We start from the raw sequence: 15000 nt of genomic DNA, 5'->3' as shown, positions 1-15000 counted from the left end.
ATCTTTATGGACTTTTATTTTCTTTAGGTTCTTATTTTTCTAAAAAGAGAGTCAATAGGGAATCCGTATTTTCAAACATGTTGGTTTCAGCAAGGTGGAATTCTGTATCTGCATTGCAACCAATTTATACTTACTTAAAGTAATGAGAGATTATAAATGTTAGGCTTCGAAACATGTTTCACTTCCATTTTAATTATTTCATTTTTGCATTTACTATATTTCAGTTGAACTTTTTCTCGTTCCATCTTTTTCCTACCAATTTTGATTTCTTTACTCTGTTTGAAAATAATCAACAATGAAAAGATATCTTTGTGGTATTGATTCCCACGACTAGGGGGCCAAAATCAAGTCAACATGATACTTTTAGAGTTTATTAAACAGTGAAAATTCAGAAGTTCAACCATCGCTCTCATAACCCTCTAATATAATACTACATTCAGTAACACGTTTGCCACATTGCTAGTCGTCCGATCAGCAAAGCCATACTTCCTCGAGTTAGTCAATACATAGACAGGAGACTCAAAACATGCCAGGCTACGTCAGCAAATAAGCCCATTGAACCTCATCCCAAATATCATCCAAATATATATTACTTGTCAAAACCCGGAAGACTTGACCTTCTGGACCTCTCGCATTTAGCCGTTATTTTCGACGTTCCTGTATAATACTTCACTCGAGTTCTTTTGGCACTAATTGGATTCTACCCTGTGGAGAAGGTAACCCACGAACGTAAATATCTCATGTTTCTTCCCAAATCGCTGGTTAATCGTAGTTTGAGCAGAAAGCTTGTGTTGCCCGAACTTTCATGTGGCAACCCCCATATCATGGCCACCGTGGAAGTCGTTTTCACTTGATGTGCGGGAAAAGGCCTACGAAAAAATACGTTGTGACACCAGACAGATTTTCAAAGCATTTATCCCTAACGAGACCTGCGGGCCAAAATGTCCCGAGGTGTTTTTTAATCACGATTATCTTCATCACAGTTATTGAAATGGGTTTTATATTGCAAGTATTTCATGAAGATCATCGATGCATTTTTTAAGTTTAGTCTCTTCTCTTATCTTTTATTAATGCTTTGCGGTAACAATTTTAATGTTTTAGCCGATAGCAATGGTTAGTTACCAGATACCTTTAAATTAAGGTGACGTAAGAGGTCGTGTAACCGTGAGCCCCGTCTTGGCCCTCAACTCCCTTCTTAGATAAGTACTCCGTTGTCATTTTTACAGGCAAATTATTTTTTTAATATATCATTGTTTGATTTTATTCCTGACACTGAGTTGAAAGCTTCATTAGTTTATTCTTGCTCCTGCTTTGGTCATTGTGGACTCAAGAAAGTGGTTACTAAGTACTTGAAAATGTCGAGAAGTTTACTGAGCATCGAAGAATGAGTCGTTATATAATTACACAGATCAGATCCCCTTCGAATTTGCAGTGTGTCTAGAGTGATGGGACCTTAGATACATACTTACAGCTGTTGTGTGACCAGCTTCATCACAGATAGTTGGGGCACCCAACATTCCCTTCGTTTAGGTTTGACAGGAGCCTCTGTGCTGTTATTCATAAGAGCTATCTTATCTTGAGATGCTTCATTTCGCAGCCTTACTCTATTTACGAACCTGATGTTCTATTATCAAACGATAGAGTGTGCTGTTGCCTCGGTAAAATCGAAGTCTTCTTTTCTTCAGTAAATGTCCGTTAGATACGGCATCGTCTAACTACAAAAATAAAATCCGAGTAGATCTTGTATTCCTTGACCGGATGTGGGTGGGATAGGTAATGGGTTGGGAGGATAGGAGAGACATGAAATATCCACCCTCCTCCTTCAAGCCTGTTTGTTCTCCCTGGGTGGGTGTAGGATAGTTAGGGGACTGGGAAGGTAGGGGTAACATTACACATCCACCCTCCTCCTGCTAACCTGTTTGTCCAGGTCCAGGGACAGGGTAAGTGGGGGATCGTGAGGGTAGGGGAGACATGACGGACAGCGCCAGGTTTCAGTGCAGAGTAGCACATGCCATGAAGCTCGTTAGTTATAGCAGCCTCCTATCAGCAAATCTCATGGCAAATTATAGGTAAAGGGGCAAAACTTTCCCAGTACTAATTGGTGCGAGAATTAAAGAACTGATAACATATCCATGTACTATGTACATATCAGTTAAGACCTCCAAACTCGTTACCAGCTGATAAGAGAATTCAGTTTTTAGATTACTGTCTTCATCAGTCAATTTGCATCTGCGTACAGTACAGTCATTAAAATTATTACTAAACCGTGAATGCTCTAGAACGATAGGTTGTGCGCAAAGATGTCTTATAACTATCATTTTCGAAAAGGAATACTTATAATGCAGTTTGTAGAAAAATATATATGTAAGGAACTCAGTTTATGAAATTCTTATTATTTGAAATATAATTTAGTGCCTTTGAAATCGATATCTTAAACCTTAGGCGAAACTTTGGGGAACTTTTCGTCTCCACTTTGCCACAAGATGCCAGACCAAAATCACGACCAAAACAACCTCCATCAGCAAGAGAATGCTTCCCCGACGTCATCTGAGCTCTGCCCCTAATTTTCATGATGTTCCTCTTATTCCTTCTTCCAGGCTGCCTGATCCACGTGCCCTTCGTCATGCCTGTCAATTTTTGTTATTTGCCTTACGTATCCAAACGATCGTAGTTATCACTTGATCTTTATTTTCTTTTGATTAAACAAATTGTTAACGTAATCCTTTAGTATCTCAGTACAGCCTTGCAGAGGGAAGGAAGAGTCTTTTAAAAGGTTAAACAAAAGAACTGAATGTTATAAACAAGCATCCACGAGAGAGAGAGAGAGAGAGAGAGAGAGAGAGAGAGAGAGAGAGAGAACATTTATGCCTAATAGCGTGGTTTCACATTTCCTTTGGCGGGCCACGCTAGATCAGGGAGTCCTCACCGCCGTTTATGATCGCGAGCAAAGGAACCCGAGGATGGGGATAAGTTCAGGAGTGTTGGTTCAGTAGATAGGAACCTCGAAACAATTTTTACAATTTGAGAAACATTTATAGAGCGGGCTTTGGTTTACAGTATGTTAAGTATCAACCCCAACCGGCTAATTTAATATGGAACTGATTGGCTCAAATAGCTTCGTTCAAATCGTAAGTATGATGGAGTCTGGACCCCCAGCCCTGTGCTTTGCACCCTCCTTCTCACCTAAGCACACCAACCCTTAGGGATTAGTGCCATCAGTGTAGTACCTCACGCTGTGTACTATAGGTATTACTTCGGACCCCTTTCATTCGTTTTACTGTACCTCTGTTCATATTCTCTTGCTTCCATCCTACTTTCCACCCTCTCGATTAACAATTGTTTCATAGAGGAACAGCGAGGCTTTCCTCTCGTTGCACCTCTCAAACCTATTACTCTTAATTTCCCTTTAGGCACTGAAAGCCCTCATAGGTCCCAGTGCTTGGGTTTTATTTTTCCAAATTCTATATTCCATTCGTAGGTTGGTACTGCAGTGACTGAATAGGCTGAAAGGTTTCTGAGAAAGAATGATAATTTTTTTTCAGTTTTACAAAAGAATATTTATAGTGAGGTGGTATTTTATTTGTTTACTAATTTAATCAATTTCTCTGAACATTGAAATCCAGTTTGCTACCTGTGTAGCAGCACTGATCTAATTCAGGGAAACTGCAAGTCGAATGTTAACAGTTAATGGGAAAGGTTACCAATAATTCAGAATCAAATTGCCATCCTTATGTTGTTATTTAAGTAGATTTTGATATTACCTTATGTGATATTTATTCAAATTATTTTTACTACTCTTATGACATTATTTCCAGCGACAGCATAATGTAATCCTAAGACATTAAACCACGGAGAACTCTGAATGTGTCAGTTATCTTTTTATTGAACTGAAATTGAAAATCCCTTATTGCAGCAGCGGGAACATCTTCTACAGATGCTGTGTAAAATAATCAACCAAAATATCAAAGTTTTAGACTATTTTAGTACAGTTATTTTTCTGTGGTCAGTAATGTCGGATCAACCGAACGATTTTTCATCTAAGCTTAATATGGCTTCACTAAACTGAGAACTGGAAAGAGCTACTCATTGGTGCCATTTACTAAACAGTCTTCTCTTTTTAGTTTGTTTCGCCTCATAGTTCAAATACAAATACAGTGTTAGGCTTGTCAGTCATATTCAAAATCTGTCTTGTTATGAGAATTTGAGAAACGGTATTCCTTCAGTGTGAACATGCTACAATAGGTCAGTGAGTAGTTTCTCGTTGAACGAGTGGTTTACGTGCTCGCCTACCGATTCGACTCCCTGTTCTGCCAACGTGGAATAGGAGGAATTTATTTCTCTTGATTAGAAATTCATTTCTCGATATAATGTGGTTCGGATCCTACAATAAGCTGTAGGTCCCGTTGCTAGGTAACCAGTTGGTTCCCAGCCACGTAAAAATATCTAATACTTCGGACCAGCCCTCGGAGAGCTGTTAATCAGCTTAGTGGTCTGGTTATACTAAGATATACTTAGCGTCAGTAACTATACTCTATTTTTTTCCATCTGTCCACCCGCCTGTGGTGTTTGGGTATGGTAACACTGCGTCCCGGGCTTTAGATAGTTACGCTATTTGTAAGTTTTAGGTAAATAAAAGGATATCTGGGTTTACATTTGCAACTGAAAAGTGTTTCAATAATTTACTGTATGCGAATTACACTGTTAATATTCGAAATAGGATATTGTTACTATTGTTGAATGTAAGCTGAATGTAACTATCTAAAGCCCGGGACGCAGTGTTACCATACGCAAACACCACAGGCGGATGGACAGATGGAAAAAAACAGAGTATAGTATTATTGTCATGATACGTTGAAACGATATTTACGTTTGCAGCGGTAATGTTTTGTAGGACGTTTAGCTCATTTTGAGGCACTTGTTTTTATCTTCTTTTTTTTTTCTAAAGCTTTGGGGCTTGCGAGCACCTCTTTTCATCTCTCTTTTGACCCCCCCCCCCCCCCCCCCCCCCCCCCCCCCCCCCCCCCTCCCCCCCACCCCACCATGATGACCCTGTGTATTCACGATACATAGCGAGTCTGACAGGTTATCAGAGGGCATTTTTCCGCTGTCAAGAATCGATTACCGTTATGAACACGATGCTTCGCTTTTATTTTCCATTTTGTATGTTTCATTTGTTTTGCTAATAGGTCTTCAATTAACATAGATGTATATTTTATTTTTATCATATTTAATTTTATTAACTAAATAAAGAATAACTGAGGACAAAACTATTGCAAAATTTGTAATGAGAAGCTGTTTGAATCATCCATCCAAGTGATTTAACCTAAGGGGAGGGAAATAGTCGACAACTCGTTTTCCCAGAAAAGCTCAAAAGTTAACAACAATAATGAAAATGTGAGATGCTACTCGTGTTGGTGTTCTTCTAAAGCAGCAGAATACTGAAGCGTCCCTTTATTTCAGTCACATTTATAAGCCTTATTGAAGTGGCATTCAGAAATCGCCGTATGCCAAATTTTATCCGTTTTCATCCCATCCATCTTTTATTTCCAGTGACCTAAATGTAAAACATTCGTCACAGAAAACGCCATCGGGAAATAGTTTCCCCGATGGCGTTTTCAGTAATGAATGTTTTAGATTGAGGCCACTAGAAGTACAATATGGATTGGATGTAACCGGATAAAACTGGTTAAAAGGGGGTTTCTGAATGCCACTTGAATAAGGCTTATAAATGTCACTAAAATATAGGAACGTTTGGGTATTCTGTTCCAGTAGAACAGCGTTTCTTAACCTGGGGTGCTAGCACCCTCACGGGGTGCTGAAATTAATTTCGGGGGTGCTGAGGAAGGTCACATATGTGACAGTAAAATATCAGTGTTTCTGTAGTGAAGGAATACGTTTGGACAAATGTATTTTTAAAGCATTTTTTAAATTCAATAAACTTTAACCTGACTTTAAGATGTGTTGTAACATGGTGATAAAAAACACTTGATTTGTACGAGTGTTCCACAGTTTTGCATTAAGTCATCATCACAAGCTTTGTGACAAACCTAGTGTTCACGTTCTGTACGATAAAAGAAACTAGTCGCACATAAGCAACAACAAAAGTCGCATTTATCGAGTTTGTCCATGATCTTTCCTTTATTTTCTTATTGCTTTTGCCAATGCTATTGCCATAATTACTGTTTTTGTTTTGGAGAATGAACCAAATATATGACCAAGATGTACTGCACTTGTCTTTACTTTTCCATGTAGTAACTAGGTGTTAACCAATGGTACGGGGTGCTGGACTGCTTAGGCCTGACCAAAAGGGGTGCTGAGGTCGAAAAAGGTTAAGAAACACTCCAGTAGAAGAACACTAAAACGAATAGCATCTAATCTTTTTATTATTGTTCACTTTTAAGCTTTTCTAGGAGACGAGTTGTTGACTATTTCCGTTATCCTAATCGTCAGTTTTCGGTTCCGAACATTGATCCGCTAACGACCAGTTCCTTTTAGATTATTGTTAAAAGAACTCTTGTCTGCAGTAGCCCTTAGGGAGCCATGTGAGGTCTTTGCTTTATCTGCAATAGTCACTGGCATTGGCAGAGACAAAGATCGCCTCTCTGGCATCGTTGCCAATTTAGTGGAGCTTCACACATACGCCGATGGATTTCCAAACTGTATCCATGAATTCTAGTTGTCATAGTAATGCAATAATGATGAAATTGCCCTAATTTGTATATATACTACAAATAGATACGCTAATTTCACTTATTTCCACGGTTTTGTGTAAGTTTTATACCCACTTTGGAGGGTAAACACATGCCAATTTGCAACACTGCTCTCTGGAGGGTTTCGGTGGAGCTATATATTTTTCGCTGTAATTTCGCTCTCCAGATCTTCTTTCACTCTTAAACTTATCCTTTAAAAAAGTCTGTCTGTCATTGGAAGCGAACGATATTTTTACTGGTGAAAAATAAAAGACACAATTCATTCTTTGGACAAAAATGATGTAGATCCTTTGTTAACCAAATTCTCATTTTGGTGCGACCCTCAACGACCATTTCTTGAATTAACTTTTTGTGCTTCTACTGCAAGTCAGCGGTGGCATTCATGGATTTCTTTTTGTTTTTTTTAGCAATTATGTTTCTGAATAGTAATATCTACTTTTAAACCTGAGTTTTCCACGAGTTTTCCACGTTCTGGGAATGATTTATATATATATATATATATATATATATATATATATATAATTATATGTGTATATATATATATATGTGTGTGTTGTGTGTGTGTGTGTGTGTGTATGTATGTATGTGTATATATATATATATATATATATATATATATATATATATATATATATATATGTATATATATATACATATATCATATACTATCTAAATATATATGTGTATTATATATATATATATATATATATATATATATATGTATCATATATATATATATATATATATATATATATAGATATATATATATATATATATATATAAATAAACTATCTATCTTTTTCTCCACTGAATTGTAAGTAAATAACAAACATCTGTAAACTTGCTGTATGAATTGGTTCACATTTGTTCCAAACATATTTAGTCAACACTGCAGAAATTTTGGAAAGGCCGTTAATACCACAAATGATCCCGCGCAGGAAACATCCACTCCAGTATGTTTGCTGATTTTAACGTCAAAATGAGGTACTTTGAAAATCGGTTTGAACAATTTTAGCAGTTTCCAATATGATTCAAAGCAAGTTTGCTTCGCAGCTAAAAGTAGTGTGTTTATGTTTAGTGTTTGGGACTTTATAGTATGTAGGGAGTTACATATATATATATATATATTATATATATATATATATAGTATAATATATATACGTTATATATATATATATATATATATATAATATATATATATATATAAACATGCTTGTGTTTTTCAACTAAACTAGACATTACAACACAGGGTTAATAACAAGAAATAGAGACTAGCATATCAAGAGAGGAGGGAGTCCAACATACGAAACACATTGTTGAATGTAAGCAAAGGGGAAAATGCTGTTTTTAAGGTAAATAAATGCAAAGGAAATCACTTATGATTAGATAAACCGTAGAAAACGAGGCAATGCTGTAGAGATACCTATGAATACTGTGTTGCATTTTGTCAATAACACTTATTTTGAAGATTGTTGAATAGTGGGGAATAATAGTGTTAGATTTGAATGATGCAAAAGTGGAAGTGTTTTGCATAAACGAGAGAATATTTTCCCGAAAGTTTATGAAGTGTGTCGGAAGAGCAACAGTGATACAGTGGTGAAAATATGACTGTATGGCTGACCGGTGTTTGTAAGGTACATCAGGATTTGTGAAAGATTGCGAAGAAATTGGTGAGAGGCATAATCATTTCTTTGTTCTTTTGCGTTGAAGGTTGTTCAGATATAAAAGAAAGAACCATAATGGGGTAAGAAGGTGTGTTTTGGATTTTGATTCAGAAAATGAGCCATATGACAAATGGATTTATATGGGAAAAGCAGTGGTGGTCAGTCAGTTGTTTGTGTCTGAATGTGTATATCAGTTATGACAGAAAATTGAAAGTAAAGTGGAAAAGGGGAGTGCAACATGCTTCACAATTCAATTTGGAGCGTGTTTTATGATGTATTGCGTAGGGGGTAATTTTTTCAAATGATTTAGGATGAGATTGAAGCATGTAGTAGATACGTGGATAGCAGTGACTGGTGTGGTTTAATCTCCATGCCTATTTCATATATTTGTAGATGGAGTAATGTGAGAAGCTAGAGGAAATAAAGTAGACATAATCCTATTATTGTGCGCCAGCCATAGAGACCAGTCAGTTACTCATAAAGTGACTGATGTTTACAAGCCCTAGTGTTTTTTGCAGAAAGTTAGGAGAGACTGCAGAAGCTTGCGAAAAAAAAATTTCAGCTGTTGCAAACAAGGAAAAATGAAAGTCAATGCTATTTTTGGGTAAATGGAAACCAGAATGATGGTGCAATGAACGTCAATGTGGATCAAGGAAAAATGGAATCTGAATGCGTATATAAGTGTTTAGTGTTAGTAAAATGGAGGCTGGTAATTTGAGAGAAGTGAGTCATAATTGGGTGAAGCAAAGATGGTAATTTTTGTATGTAGAAGAAGCATAGTTTATGTCGATTGAGAAGGATCGGAAAATGGAGACGTCTGGGGACACTTTGAGCGATGTGTAAAAAAAAATGTGCCGAAGTTTCTTTGGCGCAATTGAGTTTTCTGTACAGCGTATAATGCTGTATGAAACTCTCATACACGTCCCATGAATCTGAAAGTTTCATGATCCGGTGATGGCCTGTGTTGTTGGCATCTATAACGGTGCCAGTCGCACGATCATGTCTAAATTTAACCATAATTTAAATAAAAACTACTGAGGCTAGAGGGATGCAATTGGGTATGTTTGATGACTGGAGGGTGGATAATCAACATAGCAATTTGCAGCCCTCTAGCATCAGTAGTGTTTAAGGTCTGAGGGCGGAGAGGAAAAAGTGCGGACGGACAGACAAATAGCCAACTCAATGGTTTTGTTTTCTTTCACAGAAAATCAATGCATTAGTATAGATGTAAAGATGGACCAAAGTGCTGTGAGATGGTTTGGGCTGTATAATTTGGAAGTGTATCGAGAAAGGAGAAACCGAAGACTCAGAAAGTTCTGGTCGAGGGAGGGGAAGAGGTGTTGGTATTGAGGGGATCTAATGTTGCGGGACAGTGAGTGTGAAGGATAATGGTGAACAGTGCAGTGAATATGCACAAAGGGCTCCGTGCAACGCTTCTGAGCTTAAGTGTATTAACTGGCTAGTTTTCTGCACAGGTGTTCGTCCTTAATTCAGTCCTCGAAATATGAATGTAGTTAATGGAAGCGGATCAGTGTTGAACTCATTGACGTAATAATGTACAATACTTTTAAACTATATTTCATCTTTCTTCATACTTCTTTTTGGAGCATTATACACGAAAGCCAAAACAAAAATTGTTCATTCAATAATTGTCTTATCAAAGAAAGACGGCTCTTGGTCAAAATCTGATCAAAACAAACATGAACTGCAAATTCCGTAAGATAATTTTGATAATTATTGAATGGTGTAATTATCCTGATTATGTTCTCTTTATTTGTATTGTTTGTCAGTCATTGAAAAATCCCCCTTCATCTGATCTGTTATTGCCGAGGAAACCGCCGCAATCTTATCTTCATTTCGCATCAGAAATAGCGCCACCCCCTCCCCCTCCCCCCACACCTACCTCCATCCCATCCTACCCCCGATTAATATCCAAAACCTTCGGAGCTGATCTTAATCAGCTTTCCTACCCCGTTCCACGCACATCTCCCACCGCAGTGTCCCATTCCATCTCCCCCACGCCCTCACCTTGGGTCCCTTCAACTAATCCGTAATCACAGAGTTCCATTTCATTAACCAGAATGAGATCATCCTGGTCACCAATATCGGGATTCCGAATGAACCTCAAAATAATATCTGTGTTATCGAATTAATCAAACGAAGACTCACAAACGTATTTCTCATTGTCCGGGACTTGGTCTTTCATATTTCTCTCTCTCTGTTTCTCTCTGTCCCTCATTCTCTCTCGCTCTGACAGGAAGTTTCTCTCTCTCTCTCTCTCTCTCTCTCTCTCTCTCTCTCTCGGAGATCCGTTTTGAGTCCCAAATGAATAAGTTCTAATAATGCAGCTCAGTTTCCCCTTCGGTCTTTTCCAGAATGCGATGTGAACTCCTACAATTACTTGCCTGAAGTCTTGATAGTCTTCATTAACAACATCTTCCAGTACCGGTAAAGCCACTACCTTTGCCATTTAATCCTGGCAGGTTAGATATCCCTCATATCCTATTCCAGGAGCGGCCTCTTTCCCTTCCGGACCTAACACTGGAACGTCCCCCCCCCCCCCTTCCCCCCCCCCCCCCCTTCCCCCCCCCCCCGCCCCAGCCTTTTTTCCCCTAATTCCAATAACCTGCCCTCTTTTCAGATGAGTATTTGTTACTCTCCTCCAGATTACACACCTGCCTTTTTTTCCTTCGTGTTTTTATTTGTTTTGACGTGTATGCGTTCTCTCGTTCTTTATATGAAGAAAGGAAGAAGTACAGTGCTGTTAAGACGACATTTCCTGCTTTATTATTTCCCTCTCTCCCAAAGATCAGCTCATCCCTTTACCGTTTCAAGTCATTTTCTCTTTTTAATGACAAGCACCTTCCACTGCATCATCTCTTAATATTCAGCTTTTTGTTCACTTTCATTTCATTTGCCTGTGGAAACCCGTTTTGCTCCTGACTTGAAGCTTTGAATTGTATACCTCGTAGGTGGTCGACTGCTCAGGTTGAGACTTGCAAAGCTAACACATTAATCCACCCCTCACATATAAAAAAAAGAATTGTGCCCACTACACACACACACACAAGGTCTACTGTTTATTTGTAATTGTAGTTTCACTTTCATGTAAAGTAGACTTATTTTGGCTAAGAATTGTTAAGGTGGGTACACACACGTGAGAGCCGAACCTTGTATGCGTAACTGAGTTACGCATATACGGTTACAAGGTGTCAAAATGTAGAGGACGAACCGTAACCACGTTAAGCACGTAACTTCATTTCAATCCACTGCGATCACCAGTCTGTCTCTGTCCGGGTTGTTTACCGACGATGGCCACCATGCAAGTAGCAGCTGCCGCGTACATTTATACACATTATTTAACGAAGATGAAGCGAAATAAAAGAAGATGGCGGCAATCAAGGTTATATACTAGAAGGGTAGAAATAGTGGACGGGAATTACTCGCTGACTTGAGATTCCAAGAAGTCTGTTCTTCGTAATAGCTAATAAATTGAAGGACCTCTTCGTCACTTCAATCAGCCAATCAGCCATGGTAGACATATACGTACTGACTGACCAAAACAAGGGACTCTACTATGGACGGTCTTGTTCATAGTCGGTGTTAACAAGTTCAGCAACCTCTGTTGTTACGCGTGTAATACAGGCCCCGTCCACACATGGCGTAACGTTCAAAGAGACCTCCCTTTGATGCGGGGCCCAAAAACCGACAATTGGCGGGACGGAGGGCGAACCGAGCCTCGAACCTCGCGGGTTCGGGGTTCGGGTTCGAGGAACCGTCCACACTTGCGTTTTTGTTACAAGAATCGGTTACAATACAAGGTTCGGTTCGCACGTGTGTACCCACCTTTACATTTCATAATTATGCCTGATCGAAAACTAATTATACCTTAGCTTTTGCAGCAACTGCACAACGGAGAGAGTAGGATGAAGTTCAGTCTGGTACCTATCTGCTGCCCACGCTCTTTGGAGCAACAACTGTAGAACAGACCTCCCGGGAAATCCAAATTCTCTTCGGAGTCTCAATGGCCGGACTATGAAGTCTAATGATTTTAGGAAAACCGTACATATAGTACACCGGCTGCCCTGGAGGTAGATCCCCTGCCCGGATATAACCAGCTTAATAAAATCGACGGAACACTATAAACGGTTCACTGACCTGATAGCAGGCAAGATTCTAACATTATTAATTGTTAAAATTGCCTTACAACTGTTCAGAGAAGAAAAATTGTGCAGTTTGGTTTACACAGCACTTACAGATGATAAAAACACAAGTGAGAGAAGATGCCAGTAACGTAGAAAATCCTTGACTTGCATTATACCAAGTCTAGCTAATCAGCGTTGTGAAGTTACTTGCAGTAATAACTGTTATTGTAACTTTACGAATAGGTTCCATTCATGTTTCTGCATAGCTTGTAACAGCTACGCAAATGCAATAGCCATACTTAGTTGTAGTATGGTGAAGGATGACTTCATACCCAGTGTTTACAGTCTGAATTTTGCCATCGGCTTTGATGGAGGATCTGTACAAAGTCAAGTTTTCGATTTCTTGCTTGAAACGTCTCTGTGGTAAACTTTTACTTTTTTATTTCATTCGGAATTACTGCCATCTTACTTACATTTCTTTAAAAACGAAGTAAGAGCATTGTGGCCATTTGCATATTATTATATTAAAACATAACGGCCATGGCACATTTTAAAATGCTTAAGTAGTCATGATTATAACATGTTACTCCTTAACATAATCGTACATTCATATGGAATATCCTTATAAACTATTTTTGGAATAGTTTGTAAGGATATTCTGACAACAATTGATAATACTAAATTTTTGCCTGCTATCAGATCAGTAAACCGATTATAGTATTCCTTCGGTTATATGCCGGCAGGGAATCTTGCTCCTGGGCAGCCAGTATATATGTACGGTTTTTGACCTTATAGTTCCGCCACTGAGACTGAAGAGAATTTGGATTTCTTGGGAGGTCTGTTTTAAAGTTGTTGCATAAGTACAACTTTCGGTCACGAATAATTAAATGCAACAATTCCTAATCAAAATAAGTCTAATTTACAGGAAAAGTGAAACTACAATTACAAATAAACAGTAGACCTTGTGTGTGTGTGTGTGTGTGTAGTAGTAGTAGTAGTAGTAGTAGTAGTAGTAGTAGTAGTAGTAGTAGTAGACACATCTTTTATTTGTTATTAAAGACGGGTGGCTTCAGGTATTAGCCTTGCAATTCTGAACCTGAGCAGGCGATCACCTACCAGGTACGCAATTCAATGCTTAAATTAAAGTCAGGCGCAAAACGGGTTTCCACAGGCAAATGATAAGAACTGTCAGCTTCCACTCACCTAAAACTGTGAATGAGATAAAGATCATGATTTGTAACACCAAGGTACAAGTTTTATCTATAAGAGGCCAGAGCCTAAAGGTAACCAATTCAAAGGCAGTTTTCAAGTCGGTTTAACAAGTCTTGATATGAATTCACCGTCAGTGCTTGTAGTTCACTCTATAGAAGCATCACAGGTATGTTATTGTATCTTGCGTTGATATTGGCTACCAGTTAATGAATGTCTCTATACAAGATCTGAAAATATATTCTTCAGCAACATTATAAAGCAATGGAAGAATGATGATTTGTCTTTGATTACACCAACAACACACCTAAATAAATATTATGGCGTGAAAAGAGATAAAATGCACAAGAGAAAGGCTCTTTCGGTTCATTTCCATCTATTTAGGAGTCTTAGTTGTCTGTAAAAGAAAACTATTGAGATGACGCCGTCTGTCCGTGCGCACTTTTTCTGTCCGTCCTCACATCTTCAAAACTACTGAGGCTAGAGGGCTGCAAATTGGTATCATGATTTCTCACCCTCCAATCATCAAAAATGCCAAATTGCAGCCCTCTAGCCTCAATATTTTTTAAATTTTATTTAAGGTTAAAATTAGTCATGATCTAAGCGTCTGGCAACTATATAAAGCAGGCCAACACTGGTCCGTGGTTAAAGTTTCATGGGCTGCGGCTCATACAGCATTATACCGAAGCCACCGAAGATTGATCTGTTTACTGGGCCTTGATTATACGCTGTACAACAAGCTCGATTTCTTCGGTAAAATTTTTACTTGTGTTTTAATGTAACTTAGACGGAGGACAAGTTTTCCTAAAGGTTTTCTATCACTAGGTTTGATAGACCCAGAAAAGAATTGTGGATTTTAACACAACACGAAAGATTTGCGAGAAAAACTGAAATCATGCTACTCCGTGACTTGAGGACACTTGAGTTTTTCAAGGGCAGAAGTTTGGAGAAGACGAAAAAAAAAAAAAAAAGTGCCAGGACTTAAAATACTACACCCGACAGAGCGTAGAATATAAAAATGATAATTTCCCCCACTGTGCATACCCTTACAACGGTGTTTGCTCACTCGTATTCCTCGGCCCTCCAGAATTTTGTGCAACGCACCCATTTCATTTGAACCAAAGGAAGCAAACCGCGGGGCGGAGAATATCAGCGTTTACTTGTTAGAAAAACTTAAAATTGCAGAGCGAGCTGGGGTCGGGAATGCAGACTGGAAGTAATACAAACACTGAATATTAGTAAACGAATTCCCTTTGGGAAACGAAAATTGGC

At 38.5% G+C, this 15000-nt stretch overlaps 1 protein-coding gene across 4 annotated transcripts in view; it reads left to right on the top strand.

Annotated features, from left to right (window-relative positions):
- LOC135220588 (glucose-6-phosphatase 2-like) overlaps nt 1–15000 on the top strand; it is a 275548-nt gene that overhangs the window by 168779 nt on the left and 91769 nt on the right. The gene's annotated exons all lie outside the window — the stretch shown is intronic.

This window comes from Macrobrachium nipponense, chromosome 2 (assembly GCF_015104395.2).
Source record: "Macrobrachium nipponense isolate FS-2020 chromosome 2, ASM1510439v2, whole genome shotgun sequence".
NCBI lineage: Eukaryota > Metazoa > Arthropoda > Malacostraca > Decapoda > Palaemonidae > Macrobrachium > Macrobrachium nipponense.
The sequence above is the reverse complement of the archived record's forward strand: the minus strand, read 5'-3'. Positions and strand labels throughout refer to the sequence as shown.